This window comes from Amphiprion ocellaris, chromosome 5 (genome assembly GCF_022539595.1).
Source record: "Amphiprion ocellaris isolate individual 3 ecotype Okinawa chromosome 5, ASM2253959v1, whole genome shotgun sequence".
NCBI lineage: Eukaryota > Metazoa > Chordata > Actinopteri > Pomacentridae > Amphiprion > Amphiprion ocellaris.
Window position 1 is genome coordinate 11,824,622 of NC_072770.1, and position 12,414 is coordinate 11,837,035.

A 12,414-nucleotide genomic window follows, 5' to 3' on the forward strand; every position below is an offset into this window, starting at 1 on the left:
GATCAGCCTTTGTCATCTTAGTTCTATTTATTCATGGGGAGGACTCTGGAGAAAGAAAAACAAAACAGATATGCTAATCTGGTAACCACACTAAAAGAACAACCAGTAACCGCACATTCTGGAAAAGGGTGAAGAACCTCATTGACATTATTATTCTATAGCGCTTTATACCATATGCTTGAAGGGAAAACAAGTGAGTCCAAAGAAAGAACACTGAATAGTCAAACAAATTACCTCCTTTTTCAGTCACTGCATTACCACAGTAGGTGTCAAGCTACCAACCCAGCTAACATTAACGTCATAAGAGGCTGTAACGCACAATTTACCACTTTACTTCTCCATAGTGACAAAACTGAAGCTCGACAGATGTGCCTAGTTGTGGTTGCTATGCCCTGACAGGACAATTGCTGCTCAGAATAATGGTTGTTAAATGCTCAATTCAAACATTCGCCTATAAAGCTGCGATAATAAAATAATTACCAAAATGTATGGATGCCAGATCATTTCAAAATTGGGTTCCTCACAAAACTCAGAATGCAGTTTTATTCATGACTTCACACATTTCGTTCAGACCTCCTGGTGTGTGTGACACGCAGCACTTTCAAGTGTAACTTCTCGTTAGCATGTCAGTTATTTCTGTGATAGCACTTCAGCGAGACAGCAGACTGAACCCTGCATGATTCAACGACGTATGACAGTGATATGGAAAAGGGAAGCAGGTTTGTGCAGAGACACACACAACAAACACACACCAGACACCCAGTTACACCCACAGGCCCCTATAGGTAAACAGCACTGTGTGTACAGCAGCTACAGATGGATTAATGGGAATTAGAGTGTGGCTCTTCCGACATCACTACTGCCCCAGTGCCAGGTTACATGTAAATGCCTGAGGCTCGTCAGGGAGGTGGATGAGTAGGTGGGTCAGTGGGTGCAGAGAGAAGAGGGCTTTAAAATCATCCATCTTATACTGCAGAAGCAACAGTTCCTGAAACCTTGTGGAAAAAATGCTGCCTCACCTGTCATCATATCATTACCTGCTCTGTTTACTGCACATTATGTAATGACTTCTCTTATTATGGATAAACAGCGTCCAAGTATGACCTTGTGATTTCCACCAGGCACAGAACCGGCAGTACTTCCGGACAGAAACGCACATTGATTTTGAACGTGAGCACTCTTAATTTCACGGCACACTTCACATGAGTTTGGTGTTTTGCACCGTGATGTAACCTCTGAATTTCATTACACGAACGGCACTAGAAAGGACCAACAATGAGACGAAGCTGCAAAACCAAACAAGGGGGAAAGTACCAATTGATGTGGCCAATTAGCAGAGTGGAGCGCTGAGAGGCCCAGTGAGCTAATGAGGAAACCTAATTAGATAAAAATGTTGTCCTCAAAGCACAACATGTACCTCAGTGTGTTCCTTCCCCCCTGACCTCCTGACCCTTTGCCTGAAGGTTGGTATGTCTTAATGATAATTGTGAGCTGATGTGACAGCCAGGAGAGCTACTCACTTACAGAGGAGCAGAGGTCATCCACACACACAGTCCAGATGGATGGATGGATGGATGGATGGATGGATGGAGGGTGGGAGGCCAGGTGGGGGAGTCAGGGTGAGCTGTCTCTCCGCTCAGGCTTCCCTTCGTCCTCGCAGGTACCACTCAACGCAGCAGCAGAGATAAATCCACAAGATGCAGTGCAGCTCTATCAGAGGCAGCAGGGAGACGGGGGGTGGAATGGGTGACCGGTCCACGAGTCCGTCTGACACTCACCCTTCCACCCTCCCTCTGTCCTGCACTGAACGGCGCCTTCCCTGCTTCCAGATAACAGGAAAGACTAAATAAAGAGACAGAGAGCCGGTGGAGACAGCTCCGGAGAGGAGAAACTGCTGCTGAGGAGGGCTTTATAATCAACCAGCGGCTCCTCCCCCCACCGATCTCTGACATCGGCCCTCCCTCGTTGGTATGGCGACGGCCAATCACCACCAGGCAAAACACAACCCTCCTCCTCTCCATCCTCCTCCTGAACCAGCCTCTGGTGTTGACAGGTTTGTCACACACACTGGCAACATCCGTGAAAGTATGTGTGCACGTTTGTATGTGTGAGAAAAAAATGTACGCACAAGTGTGTGTCTGTGTGTGTGTGTGTGTGTGTGTGTGTGTGTGTATGTGTGTGTATGTGTGTGTATGTGTGTGTGTGCGTGTGCATTTAAAGTGTAGACGTGCCTGGATGTCTCTGTGTGCATACTGCCTGTCTTTATGTGTACATACTATATGTATGCATATATACGTGTTCATTGTGTTTTAATGAATATGTAAAAACTGCAAATGCATGTAATTGTGAGTGGATGCATGTAAATATCTTTGTGTACTTGTATTACTCATGTAGTGGGGACAGGTGGCACTAATTTCTCTTGTTTTATATGTGTTCATGTCCATAGCAATTAACGCTCCATGGTTTTATTAAAACCAAAGAAATGGGGGTAAAAAAAAAGAACTTTAAAAATTAAATCTAGGGGATGTCTTGATTATGTCATTTTGTGTTTCATTATTTTTTGTATGTCTTGTTTATGTTGTTTTGTGTCTTGTTTTTGGATCATTCTGTATCTTGTTTACGTCACTTTGTGTTTTGTTGTTGCCATTTTATGGCTTATGTTGTTTTGCGTCTTCTTTATTTTGTTTTGTGTCCTGTTTGGATCATTTTGTTTTTTGTTTATGTTGTTTTGTGTTCTTTTTTTGTCATTTTGTGACTTGTGTCTGTCCTTTTGTGTCTTGTTTATGTTGCTTTGTGTCTCATGTTGGTTATGTCTTATTTATGTCATTTTGTGTCTCGTTTATGTCATTTTGTGTTTTGTTGTTATTTTATGACTTGTTTATGTTGTTCTGTGTCTCAGTTCTGTCGTTCGGTGTCTTGTTTATGTTGTTTTATGCGTCAGTTTGATCGTTTGGTGTTTTGTTTGGATCATTGTGTATCTCATTTATGTCACTTTCTTTCGTTGTTGTCATTTTATGACTTCTTTGTGTCATTTTGTGTCTCGGTTTGGTCATTTGTGTCTTGTTTATGTCATCGTGTGTTCTTTTTTTTGTAATTTTGTGATTTGTTCATATCATTTTATGTCTCAGTTTGGTCATTTTTTTTGTCATATTTATGTTGTTTTGTGTCTCCGTTTGGTCAATTAGGTGCATTAAATCTTTCATCAGTGCCCTCTGTTATCTTACCCCAGATACCCTTATATTCACAACGGTGCTCATATTCTCTATTTGTTACAGCTGAATAAATACTTATTGTCTATGGAAAGCGAGAAGAATAAAAGGAGGAACTAAACGAAGGATGAAGAATACAGATGTGAGTATTTTTCCATCAGCAGGTCCAACAGTGTGACAACTAAAAGACAAACAAAGCAGGTGCTGATAGCATTAAACACACAGTGAGTAGTTGGAACAGACATGCAGCTATTATGTGTCCTGTTCAACATTGTGTAGCTTGTTTGAGTAGACTGTGAGTGTTTAAAGACATGTAATTTTACATGTTAGTATTCTGTTTCTGTCTTTGAATCTCTCACTCATGGTGCAGCAGTCGATCCTAACATCTGTCAGACTAGATATCATAATAGCCACCTCTGCTGGCATCCTGTCAGGAGCACAGAGAGTGAAGACAGGACTTTTAGCATTGAAGTGTGAGTAAAATTCACAAGCATTCTTTGGTCTGATAGAGTGGCTATTAGATTTTTACTTTCCTTTGATGCCGTGGTGTGACAGCTAAGACTCAAGTGTGAGGCCTTCACTAAAAAAGTGGGAACTGACAGGTTTTGTATTACCATGAACTGAGAAGTAGGAGAAACATGTTTCATAAAGTAATCTGTAAGGTAGGGGTTCCATAATTGTCAGGAAATAGCTCATCATTAAACAGTTTGGATTTCTTTGTTCTGTCATTAAACAGAATAATTAGACAAAGTATGTTAACACTTTCTAATTAGGCATCGGTTGCTAATTATATTCCCTCAGGACATTTGTTTTGCTGTTTTTGCTCTTTAGTAGATAATTCATCTCTGATCTTCTAGAAAAGAGCTGTAAGGCATTTGGATCTGAATCAATTAATTAAATATTTACTGACATTTACAACTGCAGACAACACGACATACAAGTATAGTACTACAGTAAAAATAAAGGCCCCATATTAGACACTCAGTGCAAAACTTGTGATGATAGAAATAGTATTTAATACACGTGTGATTTTTGTTTAACATAATTGCATGGACATGGTTGTAAAATAATGTGAAAACACCAGAACCTTCTTAGTTTTGGACCTTTGGGCTATATTTATCTGCATGTCTGCATCATTCCTCCACATAGACAACAATGGCCAGAAGAATTTAAAATCTTTATGTAAGGCTTCACAAAGACTGAAAAAGATAAAAGAAGATCACCTGAACTTAGAATCAGTAGAAACACAGTTGTACTAGTAGTCAGGAGATATAGAACAAGTCATACTATTAATTTTTTCTCCACAGATAACCGGGTCAACCACTCACATATTCTAAAGCACAAGACTGCAAGTTTATGCTTTGCTAATGAACATGAAAAGAAGCCTAATATATAGAAAGGGCACATTCTTTTGTCAGATAAGGCCAAGATAAATTTGTTGGGCTCAGATGGGGTTCAACATGTTTGGCATAAATCCACACAAGACCACCACAGTGAGTGCACAGTCCTGACAGCGAAGCACGGAGATAGGAATGCTGATGATATGGAGCTGCACGGGTGCAAAAGATGTTTGGGAGGTAACGTTTATAGATGGAACCACAAATGTTTGTACATGCATCAAAATACTGACTAACAAGATGACTCTCAGTCTGCTGAAGCTTGACTAAGGATGAATATTCCAGCATGATAATGATCCAAAGCACGCTGCCAAAAATCGCACAATCGTGGGAATGGATGGTGTTAAATCTACTAATTATACACACTCTAAATGGTCTTAATAACTCACCAGCATGAGATTTTTTCACTGCCTGGCAAGCTGTAACGTGTTCTCATTCGCATCAAAAGTAGACACTCTACAAAACAAAAATAAATACAAAAGAATAAAGTTTAGTTTAGACACTATTGACATGGGACTTTTCAGCCAAGCCCAGCCATAATTACTAAGACTAATTTTAATTTCTATGATTTCCTTTCACATTTATATTCTTAATAATAACAATCATATAAACAGCTGATGCCATGAAATTTGCTGTAGATATTCATGGTTCTTATACACATTTCAATCAAATGACACCGACAATCCTCTAACCTTTTATCTCCCACCAACACTGATACCTTCAGTATCTCAACAACTGTTGGATGGATTGCTGTGACAGTTGTTGTGCATATTTATGTTCTTCAGGGGAAGACCTTATCAAAATTTCCATCTGTATAGAAGAATTAGATTGAAAAATGGGATGGATTATAGGACAACTCTTGTTGGATAAAAGCACTAAATTCTACCTCCTCAGTATTTCTAAGCTGTTTGAAATTTGGCATTACTGTCGATGGAAGTGGAAGTGTGCTGTTGGTGCTTGTTCAGAAGCCAAGAAGTCTTCCATTGCCCTTCAGATGATGGATATCCGTATCAGGAATGGCTGAAAATCAATTTGGGAGATAACCTTCCCTCTGTTATCAGCAAGTGGAGATTGCTAAGACAGTTGCCTCCAGCTAGTTGCACAATCTTATCACTGGTAGGTCATTCCCTGGATTTGGACAACTGCTGGTGACTGAAATGTCAAGTTAAATATTGTTGAAATAGACCTAGTATTTCTAAAAATGAGTCAATATGGGCCAGATACCAAATAAATGGTAGATCTTTAATGACCAAGCATCGGCAAAACTAACAATTTTTCAACAGTTTTGACTGTACTGTATTTACACTCTTTGCAAATTGTTTATTACTGTGAATATTTAGCTCAAGTACAGCTCTTAACATTTAGGATAGGTGCACAGCTACTAGCACGACCTCGGACTCTTAGTCTTGTTCTTTGCTAATTAATATGTCTTAAAAATTAATCCTAGCAGGTCTGCTCTGTGTTATGAGTCATTATCTGTACCTGTAACATGTAAGAAGTATTGCCATCCTCAAATTAAACAAACAAACAAACAAAAATCCTTGTCTGACTGTTTCAGAAACTGCTGATCTGCCGGAATTTTTAACACACAACCATTTCAAGGGTTTACAGAATATGGTTCCAAAAAGAGAAAATATCCATTGAGTGACAATTCTCAGGGCAAAAATGCCTCGTTGATGCCAGAGGTCAGAGGAGATTGGCCCGACTGCTTGAAATGTTAATGGACAGTCAAAGATTGGAAAAATGTTGCCTGGCCTGTCTTGATTTCTGATGCAACATACAAATGGTCAGAAATTGGCGTAAACATCATGAAAACATGGATCCAACCTGTCTTGTATCATTGGTTCAGGCTGCTGCCAGTGGTGTCATGGTGTTTGGGGATATTTTGTTGGTACACTTTGGGCCCTTTAGTACCAACTGAGCATCATTTAAACTTCACAGCCTACCTGAGTATTATTTCTAACCATGTCCATCCCTTTATGACCACAGAGTTCCATCTTCTGATGCTACTTCCAGCAGTATAATGCACCATGTCACAAAAGTCAGGTCATCTGAAACTGGTTTCTTGAACGTGACAACGTGTTTGTGTTTTGTTGTTGTCATTTTCTTCAACGGTCATCTTAATCCAATAGAGCACCATGAGGATGTGGTGGACCGGGAGATTTGCATAATGGATGTGCAGCTGACAAATTTGCATCAACTATGTCATGTTATCATGTCATGATGGATGAAAATATCTGAGGAATGTTTCCATCACCTTGTTCAATCATGAAGAATTAAGGCAGTTCTGAAGGCAAGAGTACGTCCATCTCAGTACTAGCAAGCTGTACCTAATAAAGTGGTCGGTGAGTGTATATATTACTATATGAGAAGTTTCCGCTCTGACTGCATGGATTTAGATTCAGTTTGACACTATCAGAATGATTCAGATGTGAAGCCTTCCTCATCTACCTTACTGGTAGACAATAACAATGTGACCTCTAGCACTGCAATGCTTCTACTCTGCTCTGATTTTTCATTCTCTGCCTCAGATACACATTACAGAAACCTCTCTCCCTCCAGATTGCAAGGAAAAGTCACTCTGGTGGTGGTGACTCAACAGCTATCACAGTCCATTCGTAGACATTTCAAAGAGATTGCATTACATAAAAAAAAAAAAAAAAAACAAACAGCGGTGGCACTGTGTTGTGTGTGTTCACGAGAGCGATGATTAATAGTAGCAGCAATATGAGAATATGATCCAGCGTACAGGAGCAGTGATTCAGACCGTCTAGCAGTTTTACTCAGTGTGCACACACTGAGTTCGCCTGCCATAAGTAACATATATCAGTGTTGTGAGTTGGTTAATTTAAAGACAATTCTCTGCCACAATGAGGTTCTTTAAAGAAGCTGATGCTGTTTCTGAACCTTCTGCTGTTTATGGGTAATATAATGTCAGAGTACTCCCATAGCAGTTCCATAAATGTCCTACACTGTTCCAATATTTCAGTTGTAGTTAGAAGCAGTATGTTCTGCTCAGTATTACGTCTGAATTTGATGCATATTCCAGACAGAGGCAGAAGATACATGCAATGTCAAGTAAGTTGCAAGTATGTAGTTGCTGCTTGATTAAAACCAGTTACTTCTAACATTTTCAGTTCAGAATCCCACACAAAGACACTTTGTCTAACTGGGACCCCTTTAAACCAATCACATGGCTTCATTTCAACAGCTGTATTCGGCCCAAAGAGCTAAATTGTCCAGCATTTTTACAATAAAGGGAGGGATGGGTGCAAAATCTAGTCAAATTTGTATAACTCGGTCATTTTTTTTTTTACTTATTTTCTCTCTCACTAATCATCTCATAACCTGCCAGATTTATTTTGGCCAGTTAAAAGTAGCTGCAACTGTAAAATTTACTTACTAATTAATGCATTAGTACTAAACTCATTGTGTATTAACATCACTGTCAGGGGCCATATGTCTGCAGAAGAAGCACTTTAAGTTGGAATACTTTAGATACATTTTCCTTTTCATACATACCTTTTCATACAGCACTTTAAGCTGCAATGTATTTTTACAAGGCTGTAAAATACTTCTACTTATATAGAGAACCTAAGTGCTTTTTCCAGAACTACACTGAACTATCTTGAATGATAATTTGGATGTAAATATTTTATTGGCGCATAAGTCCCCTGTGAAAACAAGTCCATGTAGAAGATCAATCTAAATGTTGTCATCATATCTCTTTTGTCCAGTCATTTTAGATTCTCAATCTGTCTGTCAGATAAAAACAACTCTGAGTAGTTTCAAAAGAGCAAATGACTCTTAACTCTTCTGGCCTTACAAAGTCAGACTGAAGGGAAGAATAAACAATGAGACCTCAGATCTCCAGTGAGACCTCTGAATTTCTGACTGGATAAATCACTAATGAACAGACGTTTGCTGCTGTCACAACAACTAAACTACGAGACAAGCCAAAGCAACGAATGTCGTCAGATCTGTTGAATGGTTTACTGCATATTTATACCACCAAAGAATAGCACCATGTTGGACTGGTACATCTTGTGTCAAAGCCTAGTTTTAATTACTCACCTGGGGGATTTGTTGAGGATACAGATGCCTGTTTGATGTCAACTAACCAGAAGTTCCAAGACCTTCACTTTCTATTCCAAAGATACACAGGACAAAACTTTGCCCTAATGATAATCTTTATTCATCTACTACCAAAATATAAATGGTAATGAGTAATTAAATCATTAACAGCTAAAGTTAATGAATTGATCTTTGGAGATTAAAAATAACTCTTCAGTAAATGAGGTGATGCGAAGATGGATGCAGGTGCAACCGTGTTACCAGGTTATTAAATTAATCTCCATAAATCGCTCATTGAAAATCAGGGCACCACCTTCGATTGAAGGAAAATAGACTGAACCAAAAGGTCAGAATTACAAATAGACTGAATAAAATACAATAAACTATGAATTCTATAGTCTGATTGCTAAATAAATGAATGACTACAACCATCATATTACCATATCAATAGCTAGGTTGAAGGATTCTGGAGTATGAAAAGAGAAGACCAATAGGGGTTCTTGTAACAATATATCATTTACATCAGGAGACTAAACATGATTAACTATTCAAATGAAGAGAAAAAACACTTGTCATCCTAGCATATGTAACATATCACTCACACTACAGCAGAATATACAGTAGATACTCCTGAATTCACAGCAGGGATTGTTCTGTTAAGGAGCTATTCTTTAAGAAATAAACTGTTAATAACAGTCTTGGAAGGTAAAATCTGATTTGTTTTCATTTTTCTGAATAACAATGAAGAAAGATCAACAGGTCTGAGGAGGTTTGTTCATTATCAGACCAAGGCCTCAGACCAGGTGTTTACTATTATCTTCCTATGTGGTTGTTCCTGAGACACTTGCTCCCACTCAGTAATGCGTCAGAAAGTAACATTTTGAGGTTATGTCTGAAAGTTGTGTCCTTCAGTCCAAATCCTGGCCTCCTCTGTTCACAGGAAGATGTATCACATAGAGGAGGTTTTGTCTTGTGTGTCCATGATGTTAACCAATAGGAACAAGAATTATTTAACACTTGGACAGGTGGCTTAAAGCAGCCTTCTCCAACCTTTGTTGCACCACGGACTGGTTTCAAGCAAGACAATTTTCTATGGACTGATCACCACACACACACACAACAAATAATAACCATTTCAAAATGTTTTTTTTTTTTTTAAAGCGTCCTAAACAAACTGAATATGTATTTACTTTTTCCTCTGTTTTAGCATCTGTTCTCTTTCAAAGAAACGATGGAGAGAACATTTTCTCTTTATTAATTTTGACAGATGTTTAGTTAGACGGCTTCATTTATCGTCAAGTCAAGTGCAGGAAACAAGCACAGATGGAAGCGATAGGAAGACGATCTAGTCATTTTTCAAAATGAAACACCCTGCAGACTGCGCGGGAAACAAAATGAAAAACTAAACGTTTTTATTCTTTTTGTGCTGCCCGGTACCAAATGACCCGGTGGCTGGGGACCGCTGGTTTAAAGGACAGACAAACCACACTGTGTGTTTGGAACACTGCTTCAGATGCCATTGTTCATTTGCACTTCTGTTTTCTTTAGTTGTTCTATGGCACATTCCTCCCAGTGAAGCCATGCAGGCCATGATAGACAAAAATCTGGGATTCATCAGGCACCAAAGTGTAGTCTGTCACAACTCGGATCCAACTCAAGGCAAAAACACCTGATTCTATAATTGCTGTCTGAACCTCAGGAACAGGTTTACTCAATGAAGTAAGTGGGAGCAGAATACAGTGAGGACTACAGAGGGAGATTCTCCACTGACAGGGGTTAGGTGGGTGGCAGATTTTCAGTGGAGGAAGCAAACTGTACCTAAGACAGAAAAGCAGACAAGGGTCCCATGGATGTTTTATCAGATTATACTGCAGCAGCTGGTTACAGATCAAGAAGAACAGGATTTAAGGACAATTTAGAACTTTCCTGTGTTTGGGTTCCAACGAGTACAAATCAAATCACCTCCAAAGTCTTGCTACTTCAGTTACGACTCTTTTAACAATGAGTTATAAAGGCATGGATGGTGGAGTGTCTCCGTCCACGTTCTCTCCTTATAGCAACCATTTGTTTTGTGTGGATGGTCCACACGGTCACAAATTTTGGCTTCACACTAACCCCCCTACAGAAGGATCTAATCGGACCCTCCCGGACTTTGGGTTGATAACGACATTCATGTGCACCCTTGAAGTCCCTTGCTAAAAGCATGAATTGACCTTAAAAATGCGCTTGAACCGAATTATTCCAAACCATTCATGAGTTGTAAACAGGAAGTCACAAGGACTGACATGTGAGCCATTCACTGGACCGTGTTGTTGATCTGTCATTCTGAATTATCACACACACACACGCACGCACACACACACACACCCACACGTGAGGGCAAAATCAAAACCCACTTTTTAAACTGATGACTAACAAAGTCACACATGCTTCACTTCACCGAACGCATGTTTATCTTATCTAGTAATTATGACGTCACGAAACTCACAAAATAAAAGCCAGTAATGGCGACTATCAGACAAACATCTGCTCTGATTTACACTGACTAATGGAACCATATCAACACCTGATAGTTGGTAGGTTTTGGCTTCAGGTGCGATAGCAAACCAGTGCAGTGAAGTGTTTTTTAGCGTGCATACGTGCTTAGACTGTAATGAACAGACAAAGGAAAAATCACAATCATAACTGTGGTTTGAGCTCATCTGAACTTTCATGAGGACACGTGCACAAACACACACTTGCACAATGAAAAGGGTAAAGCCAGCAGCCAGCCCTGGAACATTCCTCAGTGTGATTAGATTGCCCTTGTCCTTCAGTACAGGGCGAGTTTCTCTCTCTCTCTAATTCAACCACACACACACACACACACACACACACATAGAAAGGCAGAGGTGGTGTACAAGCACATAGCATTAGAGAAAATTAAAATCTATCCTGGGGAGCTGCTGACACTAAGGAGGCTGTTTCATATTTGATGAGTATACATGGAGCGCTCCCTCTCTTTCCGTTCCCTCCATGTGAGCCTGGTTTGAATGCTCACAGTTGCAGACGTGGAGAAAATAAACATCATCATTATTGTTTTTTGTTTTGTTTTTTTTGTTTTTTTTTAATTCCATAAACAAACTAAATCTTCAAAGTGCAATACACTGACTACATCGCCTGTGGGAAGCTTTGCTGATAAAACCCACCTCCAGAGTGGCTGTCGAAGGGAAAAATCTGCAGAAACGATGTCTGCAAGATCAAAACAAAACATTGCTCTTCAGGATCATGCTCAGTGGAATCATTTACCGCTTTGCAGCAGTTCCAGCTTATTAGCATTTATTGCTAAATGAGACATATGACCCATGGATATTTTTGGGAAAAAAACAGCAGGTAACCAACATCCTATTACTGGAGGCATGCATTGCTGTGATGAAAGAAATGGCAACACTTTTTTTTTTCTTTCTGCATGTAGTAATTGGTGTGTTTGCTTTGTACAATGAAAAAAAGATCTGATAAAATCTGTCACAGGGAAAGTACAGAAGCAAGCCAACAAAGATAAGAAAAATAAATACATAATTATGGACACATGGAGTTCTTATCTGCAACCAAACATCACTCAACATCATGCAAATATAATTTATAATATATGTATATTATAGCGTGACAACCTGTATGTCAAAAGGGTCATTGGTGGTGACATTATCGCTGAATTATGTTCTGGTTTAGTTTAGTTTGTGGCCCGTTTTATTTTA

General features: G+C 39.3%; 1 protein-coding gene across 4 annotated transcripts in view; it reads right to left on the reverse strand.

Annotated features, from left to right (window-relative positions):
- Positions 1-12,414, reverse strand: part of cdk18 (cyclin dependent kinase 18) — a 79,024-nt gene that overhangs the window by 52,356 nt on the left and 14,254 nt on the right. For 2 of the 4 annotated variants that reach the window (XM_023292035.3, XM_055010872.1), the window contains exon 1: positions 1,525-1,891. The exons of 1 other annotated variant lie outside the window; for it this stretch is intronic. The gene's annotated coding sequence lies outside the window, so the exon portion shown is untranslated. Of the gene's footprint in view, positions 1-1,520; positions 1,892-12,414 lie in introns of those variants that run through there. One more of the 4 variants, XM_023292034.3, reaches the window with a different exon arrangement.